At 36.5% G+C, this 14,839-nt stretch overlaps 1 long non-coding RNA gene across 2 annotated transcripts; it reads right to left on the bottom strand.

Annotated features, from left to right (window-relative positions):
• Positions 1-1,000: 1,000 nt before the first annotated feature.
• Positions 1,001-13,228, bottom strand: LOC141379921 (uncharacterized). Of its 2 annotated transcripts, none has more exons than XR_012396973.1 (3): positions 12,911-13,228; positions 12,688-12,797; positions 1,001-3,401 (listed from the first exon to the last, which is right to left on the bottom strand). It is a non-coding gene; the product is annotated as an uncharacterized lncRNA (long non-coding RNA). The 2 variants fall into 2 exon arrangements; XR_012396972.1 differs by having other exon boundaries at positions 12,891-13,207.
• Between the last annotated feature and the right edge of the window lie 1,611 nt (positions 13,229-14,839).

Here is a 14,839-nt window from a genome sequence, read left to right on the forward strand (position 1 = left end):
TGAAGAATGCTGGAAAAAACAGTTGACAGTACAGTTGAAGTCAGAATTATTACCCCTCCGGAATTATTAGACCGCTTGTTTATTTTTTCCCCTATTTCCAAAATGGAGAGCAGATTTTTTTTAACTCATTTCTAATCATAATAGTTTTAATAACTCATTTCTAATAACTGATTAATTTGATCTTTGCCATGATTTAAATAATTTTAGACTAGATATACTTCAAGACACTTCTATGCAGCTTAAAGTGACATTTAAAAGCTTGGTCCCACTTTATATTACGTTTCCCTAATTACTATGTACTTACATAAAAAAAAAAAAAAAATAAATAAATAAATACAATGTACTTACTGTGTTTATAAGGTATTTGAGAACACTTGTGGTGCTTTTGAGTTGGGATAGAGGTTGGGTTATGGACAGGTTTGGTGGTATCGGTAGGTTTAAGGTTAGGTTAAGGTGTAAGGGATGGTCAACAGTGTATTTACAAATGTAATTACAAAAGTTAACTACAGATGTAATTACATACATGTATTTAATCAAGCATAAGTACACAGTAAATACATGTATTTACACAATAAGTACATTGTAGCAAACTATTAATTCCTGTGTAAGTACATATTAGTTAAGGCCACTTAATATACAGTGGGACCAAAAGCTTAACTAGGTTAATTAGGTTAACTAGGCAGATTAGGGTAATTAGGCAAGTTATTGTATAACGATGGTTTGTTCTGGAGACTATTGAGAAAAAAATATGGCCTAAAGGGGCTAATAATATTGTCCTTAAAATGGTGCTTACAAAATTAAAAACTGCTTTTATTCTAGCCAAAATAAAACAAATAAGACTTTCTCCGGAAGAAAAAAATATTATCAGACATACTGTGAACATTTCCTTGCTCTCTTAAACATCATTTGGAAAATATTTTAAAAAAGAAGTAAAATATTCGAAGGTGGGCTAATAACTTCAACTGTTGTAACGCCGAGGAGTAACACCACAACAGAAGGTAGGATCCAATGTGCAGGTTTATTCACAGTCAGGCAAGCAGTGGTCAATACGGGAGCAAACAGGTATGCGAGAACAATCCAGAATCGTAATCAGTTAAACAATCAAGAGGTCGAAAGGCAGGCAGCAGACAAGGATAACTAAATAAACAAGGCTAGGTTCAAAACAGGAAAACAAGACAAGGAAACCGCGTTGTAATGCTACTTAACAGTGAACAAGACTCGGCAAACTGAAGGGGTGAATGTGTGGCTTAAATAGTGTGTGTTAATCAGTCTCTGAAAGTCCTCAGGTGTGCAAATGTAATCAAGCTAGATGAGTGAGCATGGGTGTCAGGGAGAAGTGCATGTATGAAAATGTAGTCCAGGAAAGGTGTAGTTCTAAGTGTGTGTGTTTACCAGCGACATCTGGTGGTTGTTCGCTGGTGAACATGACAACTGTATATGTTGTGGATGCCAATATCTGATTTTTTCAAACATTATTTAATATATCTTTGTGTTTAACAGATGAAAGTAATATAAAAAATTTTTGAACCTCTTGAGAGTGTGTAATTGATGAGGAAATTTTTAGGCAAACTGTCCCTTTAAATCGATTCAGTTCATGTCTTAGTCATGCATTTTCCTTGACCTCAGAGCATTATTCTTCCAAGCAACCATCCAACTGGCAGAGAGTCAAATGTAATCATTTGCTTTACAGTATGGGAATAGGTGGAATGGTTAAGATACATTTCTAATGCAGGTTCTGAAGACAATGAACATATCGAGGAAATTTAGACAGCTCAGTTCAAGCGGTTAGCATAATGCTACACGAAATATTAGTAGCAGATGTATTTGCAGATGATGCAATAATGCAGTACAGTAATACACACAGACAAGAAGAAAACATCACATATAGGGGCCTTGTTATGCCCCTTTTTAAAATATGTGAAATAAGTCTGTGATGTCCCTAGCCACTCAAAGTCCGCCGTGACGTCATTGACTTTCGCTTTAAGATTGAAAGGGCTAGCACTGTGACACATGTACAAGTTATAGCTCAAATGAAAGCTCTTGCCGGTGCACATACGGTTCTAGCATTCTTTTTACTGAATTACATTCTCATATCAAACAGTTGCCGAATGAATTGCGGTGTTTCCATGGCGCAGAAGTGAAAACAATACATTTATGATCAATAAGCAGCCCCAGATAGCACAGACAGCTGTCATCTCTTACCTTATGCTGTGCGCTTCAGGGCCATTTCTCCTCTGTTTTTGAGGTGATGTGCATAAGTAATCCTTTTATATGTCTGACATGGTCCAAACACAGTGAATTATGTTTGATCAAACAAAAGAATAGTGAAATATGAAAGCAATGACCGCTCCCTGTGGCTTGTACAGCACCTCTCAGCAGTTGGAATACAATAACTTTTGCATAGATTATGGTGGAGACATTTTTCTTATTTCCTATGATTACAGACATGTGCAGGAACCACCAAAATTAATTACAGCACCCTAAACCACACATAGCCTAAAAGGTACACTTTCAAATTTGAGTTTATGAAAAAAAAATACAAAAAGCGCCTCTATTTTTAGGTGTTTATTAAAACACAGACAACATATACAGGTATTTTAAACACTTTCAATTGTGTTTTATGAATATTCAAAGGGTTTTCTTTAAAATGAGACCAAATTTTTGCATTTACACCTCTGCATGTGGATTTGGGAAGCTTTTAAATTTGGGTAGGCAAAATCTAGGCGGAAATCCCCAAATAGCACAGGGGTTTAAGAGGCTGGAGTGTGTGTGAAGTTTCAGCTCAAACTCTCTGAATTCGACCCTTATATAGGCTTTGATTGCCATAAGGAAGTTGCCATGAGGAACCGTATACCTGTTTTATTTATTTATTTTTATCTTTTGACTGTTGAGTGATAGTATTGTGAAAGTGCTGGCACTTTTAAAACAGGTTTTAGGAAACGAGGTAAAGCACTCAATCTGCCCTGGGCTGTTTGAGTATTATACACCTGCTCTGCATATGTAACACACATCACCTGCTTTTTTTATGACATACAACAATATTAAATATTAAAAAGGACCACCTGTTAAGCACAAGCTGTGATATTCATGTGACGTCAAAGAGATGCATTATGTGCACTCACCGGCCACTTTATTAGGTACACCAGTTATTAATACCAGGTTGGACCCTCTTTTGCCTTCAGAACTGCCTTAATCCTTCGTGGCGTAGATTCAACAATACTGGAAATATTCCTCAGAGATTTTGCTCCATATTGACATGATAGCATCACGCAGTTGCTGCAGATTTGTCGGCTGCACATCCATGACGCAAATGTCCACCACAACACAAAGGTGCTCTATTGGATTTGTATCTGGTGACTGTGTAGGCCATTTGCAGTGCCGGTCCGTAGGGTTGAGGGGCCCTAGGCGAGATAAAAAATAAATAAATGGACCCACTGGTTTAAAAACAGTAAGATTTAAGCACAAAAAAAAACAAAATTTTATCATTTAAGTTTATAAATTTGTATTAACTGTAACATGTTTAACCTATAATATATATGTGAAATTATTTACTCACATTCAAACAATTGAGTTTGCAAGCCAGAAAACACTCACTTAAAAATAAAAAAGTATATCAGTATACAAATAAAAGCATGAATCAAATGCATTATTTTTGTAAATGAATAACATACAAGTATATGCATAAATAATTAGAAATGCAGGAGACATTTAAGCTTGTTTTTACACAGAGATTTACACAAATAAAACTTTGCATAAGATGTTGGACAGTGGGTGAAATTCGAATATAACTAGCCTCAAGTTGTAAACATGAATTAATTCTATTGTTTGTAATCAGACTTGATAAAAAATAACTGCAGAAACACTTTGATTGACATTCTCCCTTTGTACGTGTCGTTAGCATAAACAACAAGTGAGAAGCAGCCGTCTGCTATTTTTCACCGGCTAAAGATAATGTTAGTGACTAAAAGGTTTATAAATGTTGAGTTCTAAATATAACACAAAAGAAAAGGGAAGGGAACTCCTGTAAACATTTAGCACATTCCTCTGTGCACATTTAACATTAGTCCTGTTTCGAATCTGCCACCAAGCTAACACACGCATTTTTAGCTCCGCCCTCTTCAGAAAAAGAGCACGATCTCATTTGAATTTAAAAGGATAATTTGGTGCTGTATACATGCTCCCTGCTGAAAAATCCAGCTTAAACCAGCCTAGGATGGTTGACTGGTTTTAGCTGGTCAACCAGGCTGGTTTTAGAGGGGTTTTGGTCACTTCCAGGCTGGTTTCCAGCCATTTCCAGCCTGGTTTTAGCTGGACAAGCTGGGAGATGACCAGCTAAAACCAGCTTGACCAGCCTAGCTTGTCCAGCCAAGCTGGTCAAGCTGGTTTTAGATGGTTTTAGCTGGTCACTTTCCAGCCTGACCAACTAAGACCAGCCTGGAAGTGGCCAAAACCCCTCTAAAACCAGGCTGGTCGACCAGCTAAAACCAGCCAACCAGCCTAGGCTGGTTTAAGCTGGATTTTTCAGCACTAGTCAAACACACCAGTGTACATATTAAACATTCATTTATTCATTATCCTTTGGCGTAGTCTCTGATTTATTTAAGGTCGCCACAGCTGAATAAATGGCCAACTATTCCTATTTGTCTTAAACTATATGTTTTATGCAGTGGATGCCCTTTCAGCTGCAACCCACTACTGGGAAACATCCATACACATTCACACACACTCATACACTACGGCCAATTTAGTTAATCAATTCCCCTATTTGTGTTTGGATGGAGGAAACCCACACCAACACAGAGAGAACATGCAAACTCCACACAGAAATCCCAACTGACTCAGCCTGGGACTTGAACCTGCGACCTTCATGCTGTGAGGCGACAGTGTCAACCACGTCAAATAAAGTTTATAAATCCACATTATACAGGGCATGAAACGGTTTGGATGTCACAACACAATATATAGCAGGTCAAGAAACAAAAGGAACCGAGGGGCTGAAATACAAGCAGGCAGTTAATGAGTAACCATGGTGACTAACTAGTGGAGGGAAAACAGATAAACAAAGGAGAACTATTTACAGAAGATAACTGAGGCAGACAGAACAGGGATTGAGCCGCAGTGAAAATGAAACACAAACAGAGCTACAACTGTTCTAAAAGTTCTATATAAAGGCTTTCAAGGATAAACAAAGCATAATAATGTGACTATTTTCATAGTGATTTGACTTTTTTATTTTTATTTTACTCAAGCATTGATAACATTTTTTTTTTCATTTTGAGCATTATAAACTATAGATAAGGGATAATAAAGCCCAGAGTGTCTTCTATCTAAATATACATGAACTGTGACTGTAGACCAAAATATTCAGCAACTGTTGATGTTTTAGTTTGGGGAAGGTCATTTTGGAGAAAACGGAGGACGCTGATATAATCTCAGAAACCTTTTTACTGTAATCTCATTTAGCATGATATCTTTTTTTTTTTTTGAAACTTTTTATTTAAGATTTTTCTATATATTTATTTTACAGAACAACCCCTTCCCCAAAAATTTTTACCCCTTACACACGAGGGGGTACCTAAAAAAAAATAAATAAATAAAAATAAATAATGAAATTATAATAATAATAAAAAATAAAGAAAAGAAAAAAAAATTAAAATAAAAGGTGTTGCCATCATAATTACTTTCCAGGGGATACATCTGTACATCAAGTTACATTGTATTGCATAGTTACATCAAATAACAGTCATGTTAAGGTGAGGTTAAGCAATCTCTAAATATACATATCCAAATATGTCGTAATACTTTTCCACCTCCTCAGAAAAATATCAGTTTTCATCTGTAGACATGCAGTCATTTTTTCCATTATATAGACCTGTTTAAGTCTCTGAATCCACTGAGACACTTTTGGAGAACTTTCTTCCATCCAATGTACTGTTATCATTTTTTTTGCAACCAGTAATAATATCCTTAGGACAAATCTTGCTTCCTTATCAAACATCTCTTTGGGCAGTGCTCCCAGTAAACACACAACTGGATCGAGGGGTATCTCCCTATCTAATATATTATCTATTTCTTTTTTAACATTTTTCCAAAACTCTTGAATCGTAGGACAGTCCCAAAAAATGTGGGTATGGTCTCCAATTTTACCACATTTTCTCCAACACAAAGCTACCGATGGTCCTTTTACGTATGTAGAAATTACAAAAGGAGTATTAAAGTACCTCATTTTTACTTTCCAATCAAATTCTTTCCACAATTGACTATTAATTCCTTTATGACATCCTTCACATAACTCAGTCCAGACCTCATCCTCGATTATGGTATTTAGTTCTAGTTCCCATTTTCCTTTAACGTGATCTGTATTTTGTACAGTATTATTTAGTAATCTTTTGTATAAATGGGAGACGTGATTTTTAGCTGGAGTGTTTTTTTCTGTAATATTTATGAAGTATTCCTCTATTTTATTTGGTTCTTGCATGATTAGAGCTTTTTCTTTATGGTTTGTAATGTAATGTCTTATTTGGAAGAACCTATACATATCTTTTGGTGAAATATTAAATTGTTCTTGGAGTTGTGAGAATGATTTAATTTCTTTTCCAACGAATAACTGATTTATTGTTATAAGACCTTTATCTGCCCATATTCGAAATCCACCATCCCACACAGATGGGAGAAACTCAATGTTTCCTACTATAGGCATGGCCCTGGATATAGATTCTGGACCCCCAAACATTTTTTTTATTTTATTCCAAATTTTTAGAGTATGTTTTATCCATTGGTTATCTATTTTAATTTTTGGAGCCTGTTTTACATTTATAAAAGGTAGAACGGACAGTGATGTCTCTTTTATTGTGCTTTGTTCAATTTCGACCCATCTTGATTCTTTATTATTTTTAATCCAAGTTACTATTGCGGTTAATTGAGCTGCCCAGTAGTAATATTTTAGATTTGGTAAGCCTAAACCTCCTTTATCTTTTGATAAAAGCAATGTTTTATATTTTATCCTAGCTTTCTTTTTCTGCCATATGAATTTTCCAAATATTTTATCTAACGAATTAAATTCTGAGACAGGCACATTTACTGGGAGAGACTGAAACAAAAAAAGAAATCTGGGTAGTATGTTCATTCTTATTACCTCAATTCTACCCAGTAATGAGAGAGGAAGAAGCTCCCATCTTTTTAAATCATTTTTAACTTGTTTTATTAGATTTGTATAATTTGCGTCGAAAAGCTGGCTAGGTTTGGGGGTAAGAATGATACCCAGGTACCTAAATCCTTTCTTTGACCAATGAAACAAAACCTGCTCATTAAGCTGAGGAGGCCAAACCCCAGAAACCATCATGGCTTCAGATTTATTTTCATTGATTTTATACCCTGAGACTAGTCCATATTCATGCAAACACTGCATAAGTGGGGGAATGGAATGGGATGGGTTTTCTATGTAGAACAATACATCGTCTGCAAACAATGCTATTTTATGAACCGATCTCCCTTCATCTTCTATTCCTAGAATGGCTGTATTCTGACGTATGGCTTCTGCTAATGGTTCAATACTTAAAGCAAATAAAGCAGGAGACAGAGAGTCCCCTTGTCTAACTCCTCTTTCTACCCCAAAGAATTTGGAACACTGACCGTTCACCCTTATTCTTGATTTTGACTCTTTATATAATATGTTGAACCATTCCACAAATTTTTCTCCAAAACCCATTTCTATCAGTGTTTGCTCTAAAAATAGCCAATCAACTCTATCGAAAGCTTTCTCAGCATCAAGACTGAGAAGCATTGCATTCTTTTTACTTTTTACCGCTATGGATTGTAAATTTAATGTCTTTCTTACATTATTGGTTCCATGTCGGTTTTGAATAAATCCAGTTTGATCTGGTTTTATTACATCTTTTATACAATTTTGAATCCGTTTCGCCAATATAGATGTTAATATTTTGTAGTCTACACACAAAAGACTGATAGGACGATAACTATTGCATTGCGTAGGATCTTTACCTTCCTTATACAATACTGAAATTATAGCATCTGACCATGATTTTGGTGGATCATGTGATTTTAGCGCGTAGTTGTATACTTTGCATAATATTGGGGTAAGATCATTCACAAAAACCTTATAATACTCTGCAGAAAACCCATCCACTCCTGGAGATTTATTGTTTTTTAATTTAATGATTGTTTCTTTAATTTCATCTTCTGTTATGGGGTCTGTTAATCTATTTGCTTTTTCACTTGATAATTTTGTCAGATTAAGTGGTTTCAAAAATGTCAAAATTTTTTCTTTTTTTAATTCTTGGTCTTGGCATTTATATAACTGTTGATAATATTCTGCAAAAATGTCAGCTATTGCTTTAGGTTGTGTCTCAATTTGTTTTGTCACCGGGTGTCTAATCTTTGGGACAATACGGCTAGCTTGGTCCTTCCTGAGTTGAAAAGCCAATAATCTACTAGCTTTATTTCCCATTTCATAGTAATTTCTTTTTATGTATCTAAGAGCTCCTTCTGCTTTATGCGTTAGTATTTCATCTAATTTTTGCTTAAGTTCTTTTAACTCTTTAAGTGTTTCTTCTTTTTTATTTATTTTGTGTTCTCTCTCTAACCTTTTTACTTCGTTTTCATATTCTTGTTGTTTTAAGTTTCCCTTTTAAGAGACCCTATAGATATAATCCTACCCCTTATTGTGGCTTTTCCTGCATCCCATAATATTGAAGGGGAGACATTACCATCATCATTAATTAAAAAGTATTCTTTTAATGCTTCTTGTATTTCTTTTTTTGTTTGACTGTTTGTTAACAATGAGACATTCAATCTCCAATATCTAAACTGCGTGTCTAGTCCCAGGTTAATTTTCATAATAACTGGATTGTGATCTGAAATGGTGGCTGGTTCAATTCTACACTCTTTTACTTTATATATATTTGCTTTTGGTATACAAAAATAGTCTATTCTTGAGTAGCTTCCGTGCACATGTGAAAAGAATGTAAAGTCTCTTTCCTTAGGGTGCAAAAATCGCCAAACATCCACTAATCCCATTTCATTCATCAAGTTTGTAATTTCTTTGGAAGTTTTAGAGAGTGGTTTTATTAATATTGGTGATCTGTCCAGTTTAGAATTCAATATAGAATTAAAATCCCCTCCCATAATCAAAATCCCTTCACTTTTATCTGTTAAAAGTGCTGCTATTTTTCTAAAGAAAAGCGGACAATCTTCATTTGGGGCATAAATGTTTATAATTGTTATCTTTACACCTCCAATTGATCCAATCACCATAACATAACGCCCATCCTTATCTTTAAATATTTGTTCACTATTAAAGCACACCGCTTTACTAAATAGGATCGCTACTCCTCTTTTTTTGTTATTTTCAAATGATGAACTAAACACTTGATCTACCCATTCTCTTTTTAATTTGGAATGTTCTATCTCTGATAAATGTGTTTCCTGCAATAATATTATTGAACACTGCCATTTTTTTAACTGATTAAAGATTTTCTTCCTTTTTATAGGATTATTAATTCCGTTTATATTGTAACTAACCACATTCAATAGTTCCATGTTCATTAATTACGTTAAGATGTGCATTCCTCCTTATGTTTGTATGTCTACACTTGAAATGACAGCAAAGAGCAAAAAAAAGAAAATGAAAAACAATTCCCTCAATAACCGTAAACTGAACAGAACTGAACTGAACTTCCATTTGTCCCATTAGACGCAGTTTTCGAACGTGTTCTGCATCTAATCCAGGTTTGTATGGCAGAGAGGCGTGGTCCATCCTCTCCGGGGAAGATATAGCACTCAGTGCTATTGAAACCCCTATTACACTAAAGTACGTGTAAAAGATAAGAGGTCTGATTGAGTGCATTTCACTCATTTCCTATTTAAAATTTAGCGTCCGTCAAAACTTTAACATACCACTTGTATACGTATGGCAACAGAACTTGTAAAGTTATAAAATTTATAGTCATATTTTAAACTCCTAACACAAGCGGGAACGCACCTTCCTGAATTACTTAGAAAGCAAGAAAACTATTGTCCCGTTTTGAAGTACCGAATCTACCCTTCTTGAATCAAAGCCTTTATGTCGCTTGTCGACAATACTGTGTCTCGTTCTCTCCTTTTATTTCCCGGCTTTTCTTTCAACTCCTCTTCCATTCTTTCTCTCTCTCCACAGCGTATTTCAATGTCGAGTTCTTTCAGTTGTGTAGTCGCATCCTTCAGCGTTGAAAATGTTTTCTCGCCGCTGCTAAGTTTCAGTCTTAGTTGTGCCGGGTAAACACATTTTGCCTGTATTCCTTTCTTCTTTAGTTGTTTGACGGCTTCGTAGACTTTCGCTCTTTTCCTTTGAAGGTCAGGGGAGTAATCTTGATCAAAAAAGATTCGCTTTTCCCGAAAATGAATCTGACCTTGGCTCCACGCTTGTCTGATGATCGCGTCTTTCACCGCTGCATCCAGAAATCTGACAATTATAGATCTCGGGGGGGCTGTCGTGTCCGTTGGTTTCTGCATTAGTGAACGATGCGCCCTCTCAATCTTAATGTCAATTTCTGACGGTAAATTAAGTACTTCATCTAGCAACTTCTTCACGAATCCCGCCGTATCTTTTCCTTCACTTCCTTCTGGCACTTGATAAATTCGGATATTGTTGCGCCTCATTCTATTTTCAAGTTCGTCACACTTTGCAGTTAGATCCCATTCGCGGTGAAGCAGGTATTTTATCGCCCTTTGGTGTCGCCGTGATGTATCTTCCACCATGCTTATTCTTTCTTCTGCCCGTTCAATTCTTTCTTCGTGTTCAATAAGTTGGTCCTTTATATCTTTGACTGTTTGTTCCACTCTTTCGAGGCACATCTTTGTCTGACTGTGTCCTTCTTGATTTTCCTTGCGAAGTTTCTTTAATTCTTCAAGCACGTCTGGATCTAGCTTCATTTCGTTGCTAGCGTTAGCCTTCTCGATGCTAACTGGGCTCGGCGTTCTCCGTTTTTCCTCCCTTTCCTTCTTATTGTCGAGTTTATTACTCGTCTTATGTCTTGAAGTCGAGCTCATTTTGTTGATGGTCTTGATTTTACTTCAACCAAAGTGTTAGGAATTAAAGTTACCACTTGACTTTTTTTATTTTGACGGAGCTCAATTTTATGCTGCTTACTTGGTCATAGCGCCACCGGAAGTCGATGATATCTTAATCAAATTTGAAATATAAACTCATAAAACACGGCTTTAAAGTGATATTTTTTCTAGCACATTAATGTTTTCCTGTGCTTATATATGGAAAAACAATTATGGAACACAATACAACTTTGTTTTCTCATGACTTCATAATGTATAACTTTTTTTTTTTGAGGATGTAACTTCCTCTTTGACATGCATGTACAATTTGTGCTTGTAGCTTACTGGACTCAAGAACTGTTACTATTTAAAGTTAGGAAGGTGTAAATCCTTATAAGTGAGTTGCTGGCTAAAAGAGACAAAATGATTACCCACAAAATTATGTGAATTTCTTGATTGCTGTTAACAGAGAGATTTTAAAGCATACTAGTTTTAGTAACTAATTTCTAATAACTAATTATTTTTGTTTTTGCCATGATAATTTTTGATGCACGAATGAAGCGAATTTGACCTACGAATGAAGTGAATTTCCAAGCAAATGAAGCGAATTTCATTCGTGAATGAAGCACAACTGACTCATGAATAAAACAAATTTAATAAGTGAATGAAGCGAATTTGACAAGCGAATGAAGCAAATTTGATTCGTGAGTGAAGCGAATTTGACCTACGAATGAAGTGAATTTCCAAGCAAATGAAGCGAATTTGACTCATGAATGAAGCGAATTTGACTCATTTGACAAGCGAATAAAGCAAAATGAATAGAATTTGAATCATAAATGAAGCTTATTTGACTCATGAATGAAGCGAATTTGACTCATGAATGAAGCGAATTTGACTCATGAATGAAGCGAATTTGACTCATGAATGAAGCGAATCTGACTCATGAATGAAGGGAATTTGACTCATTTGACAAGTGAATGAAGCAAAATGAATCAAATTTGACTTATGAATGAAGCGAATCTGACTCATGAATGAAGTGAATCTGACTCGTGAATGAAGCGAATTTGACTCATCAATGAAGCAAATTTGACTCATGAATGAAGCGAATTTGACTCATCAATGAAGCGAATTTGACTCCTGAATGAAGCGAATTTGACTCATGAATGAAGCGAATTTGACTCATGAATGAAGCGATTTTGACTCATGAATGAAGCGAATTTGACTCATGAATGATGAGAATTTGAGCCACGAATAAAGCACATTTTATTTGTGAATAAAGCGAATTTGATTCATGAATGAAGCAAATTTGACTTATGAATTAAGCAAATTTGACGCACAAACGAAGCAAATTTGATGAACAAATGAAGCGAATTTTACAAGGGAATGAAGCAAATTTGACTCATAAATAAAGTGAATTTAATGCATGAATGAAGCAAATTTGATTTGTGAATGAAGCTAATTTGACGGACGAATGAAGCTAGTAAACTCAAAATGTTGTGTGCGAATAGTGCAATTTATTCACACATGCATTTCGTATGAACACCCCATGAAAGAAAAAAAAACATTTCACAGGAGGGCGAATAATAATTCAACCTTTGACTGTATATAAATATATAGTAATAATATAAAAAATATTCATACCGTATGCTTCATGCCTGAGTTCACAGATGGATCTGATGGTCTGTGAGCTGATGACATGTAAAGTAATCTTGAATCATGGACAAATGCATACATGTGGAAAAGAAAGGAATCTGGCATGGGAAAAGAGGGTATTGGATCAAAGGTTTAAGATTAACCAGAACAATCGTAAATGCTTACAAAGCATGAGTGTTTTGCCAGGTCACCTCAGGTCACTTTCTTTTACCTAACATACTCAGAATCCTCTGCATCTGCAGATTTATACTCCATTCCTGTTTGGACCAGTTTGATTTCATCTCCAGCTACCATTAAAAGGGCATCGCCTTTGAGAAAACATTCTCTTTTGTTCATTCACGACAGCAGGGTGAACATTAGACACACTTCAGAAGAAGACATCCTACCTACACACTGAAATCATAGGCATTAAAATCCCATTATTATTCCACTCCCAAACCTGGACGTCTAAATGGATGTCACTTTACGCAGGCATTGAGCTTCACAATTGAGGGCTTAGAGCTGTTCCAGCTGAGGGCAAAGTCAAGTCAACACATTGTCAAGCCTGTTAATACAGTACGACTTAAAGGAGTCATGACATGGGAAATCAAATCTGTCTTGAGCTTTTGACATATCTCCGGTCTTTGTGCTGTTAAAACATCCTGCATGTTTCATAACTAAGAGGTATACTCCTCATTATAACAACACATTTATTTAATCAAGCTCTAAAATCAGCTGTTAAACACTAGCCTAGAGCGACATCATCTGCTGTTAAACACTAGCCTAGAGCGACATCATCTGCTGTTAAACTCTAGCCTGGAGTGCTGTCTTCTGTTAAACACTAGCCTAGAGCGACATCATCTGCTGTTAAACACTAGCCTGGAGTGCTGTCTTCTGTTAAACACTAGCCTAGAGCGACATCATCTGCTGTTAAACACTAGCCTGGAGTGCTGTCTTCTGTTAAACACTAGCCTAGAGCGACATCATCTGCTGTTAAACTCTAGCCTGGAGTGCTGTCTTCTGTTAAACACTAGCCTAGAGCGCCATCTGCTGTTAAACACTAGCCTAGAGCGCCATTTGCTGTTAAACACTAGCCTAGAGCGCCATTTGCTGTTAAACACTAGCCTAGAGCACCATCTGCTGTTAAACACTAGCCTAGAGCACCATCTGGTGTTAAACACTAGCCTAGAGCACCATCTGCTGTTAAACACTAGCCTAGAGCAACATCATCTGCTGTTAAACACTAGCCTAGAGCGACATCATCTGCTGTTAAAAACTAGCCTAGAGCGACATCATCTGCTGTTAAACACTAGCCTAGAGCGACATCATCTGCTGTTAAACACTAGCCTAGAGCGACATCATCTGCTGTTAAACACTGGCCTAGAGCGACATCATCTGCTGTTAAATACTAGTCTAGAGCGACATCTTCTGCTGTTAAACTCTAGCCTGGAGTGCCGTCTTCTGTTAAACACTAGCCTAGAGTGCCATCTGCTGTTAAACACTAGCCAAGAGCGACATCATCTGCTGTTAAACAATAGCCTAGAGCGCCATTTGCTGTTAAACACTAGCCTAGAGCACCATCTGCTGTTAAACACTAACCTAGAGCGACATCTGCTGTTAAACACTAGCCTAGAGCACCATTTGCTGTTAAACACTAGCCTAAAGCACCATCTGCTGTTAAACACTAGCCCAGAGCGCTGTCTGCTGTTAAACTCTAGCCTAGAGCGTCATCAGCTGTTAAAGACTAGCCTAGAGCGTGGTCTGCTGTTAAACACTAGCCTAGAGTGACATCATCTGCTGTTAAACACTAGCCTAGAGCGCCGTCTGCTGTTAAACACTCGCCTAGAGCGTCGTCTGCTGTTAAAGACTAGCCTAGAGCATCATCTGCTGTTAAACACTAGTCTAGAGCGTGGTCTGCTGTTAAACACTAGCCTAGAGCGACATCATCTGCTGTTAAACACTATCCTAGAGCGCCATCTGCTGTTAAAAACTAGCCTAGAGGGCCATCTGCAGTTACACACAAGTCTAGAGTGCCATCTGCTGTTAAACACTAGCCTAGAGCAACATCATCTGCTGTTAAACACTAGCCTAGAGCACCATCTGCTGTTAAACACTAGCCTAGAGCACCATCTGCTGTTAAACACTAGCCTAGAGCGACATC

Source organism: Danio rerio, chromosome 21 (genome assembly GCF_049306965.1).
Source record: "Danio rerio strain Tuebingen ecotype United States chromosome 21, GRCz12tu, whole genome shotgun sequence".
Lineage (NCBI taxonomy): Eukaryota > Metazoa > Chordata > Actinopteri > Cypriniformes > Danionidae > Danio > Danio rerio.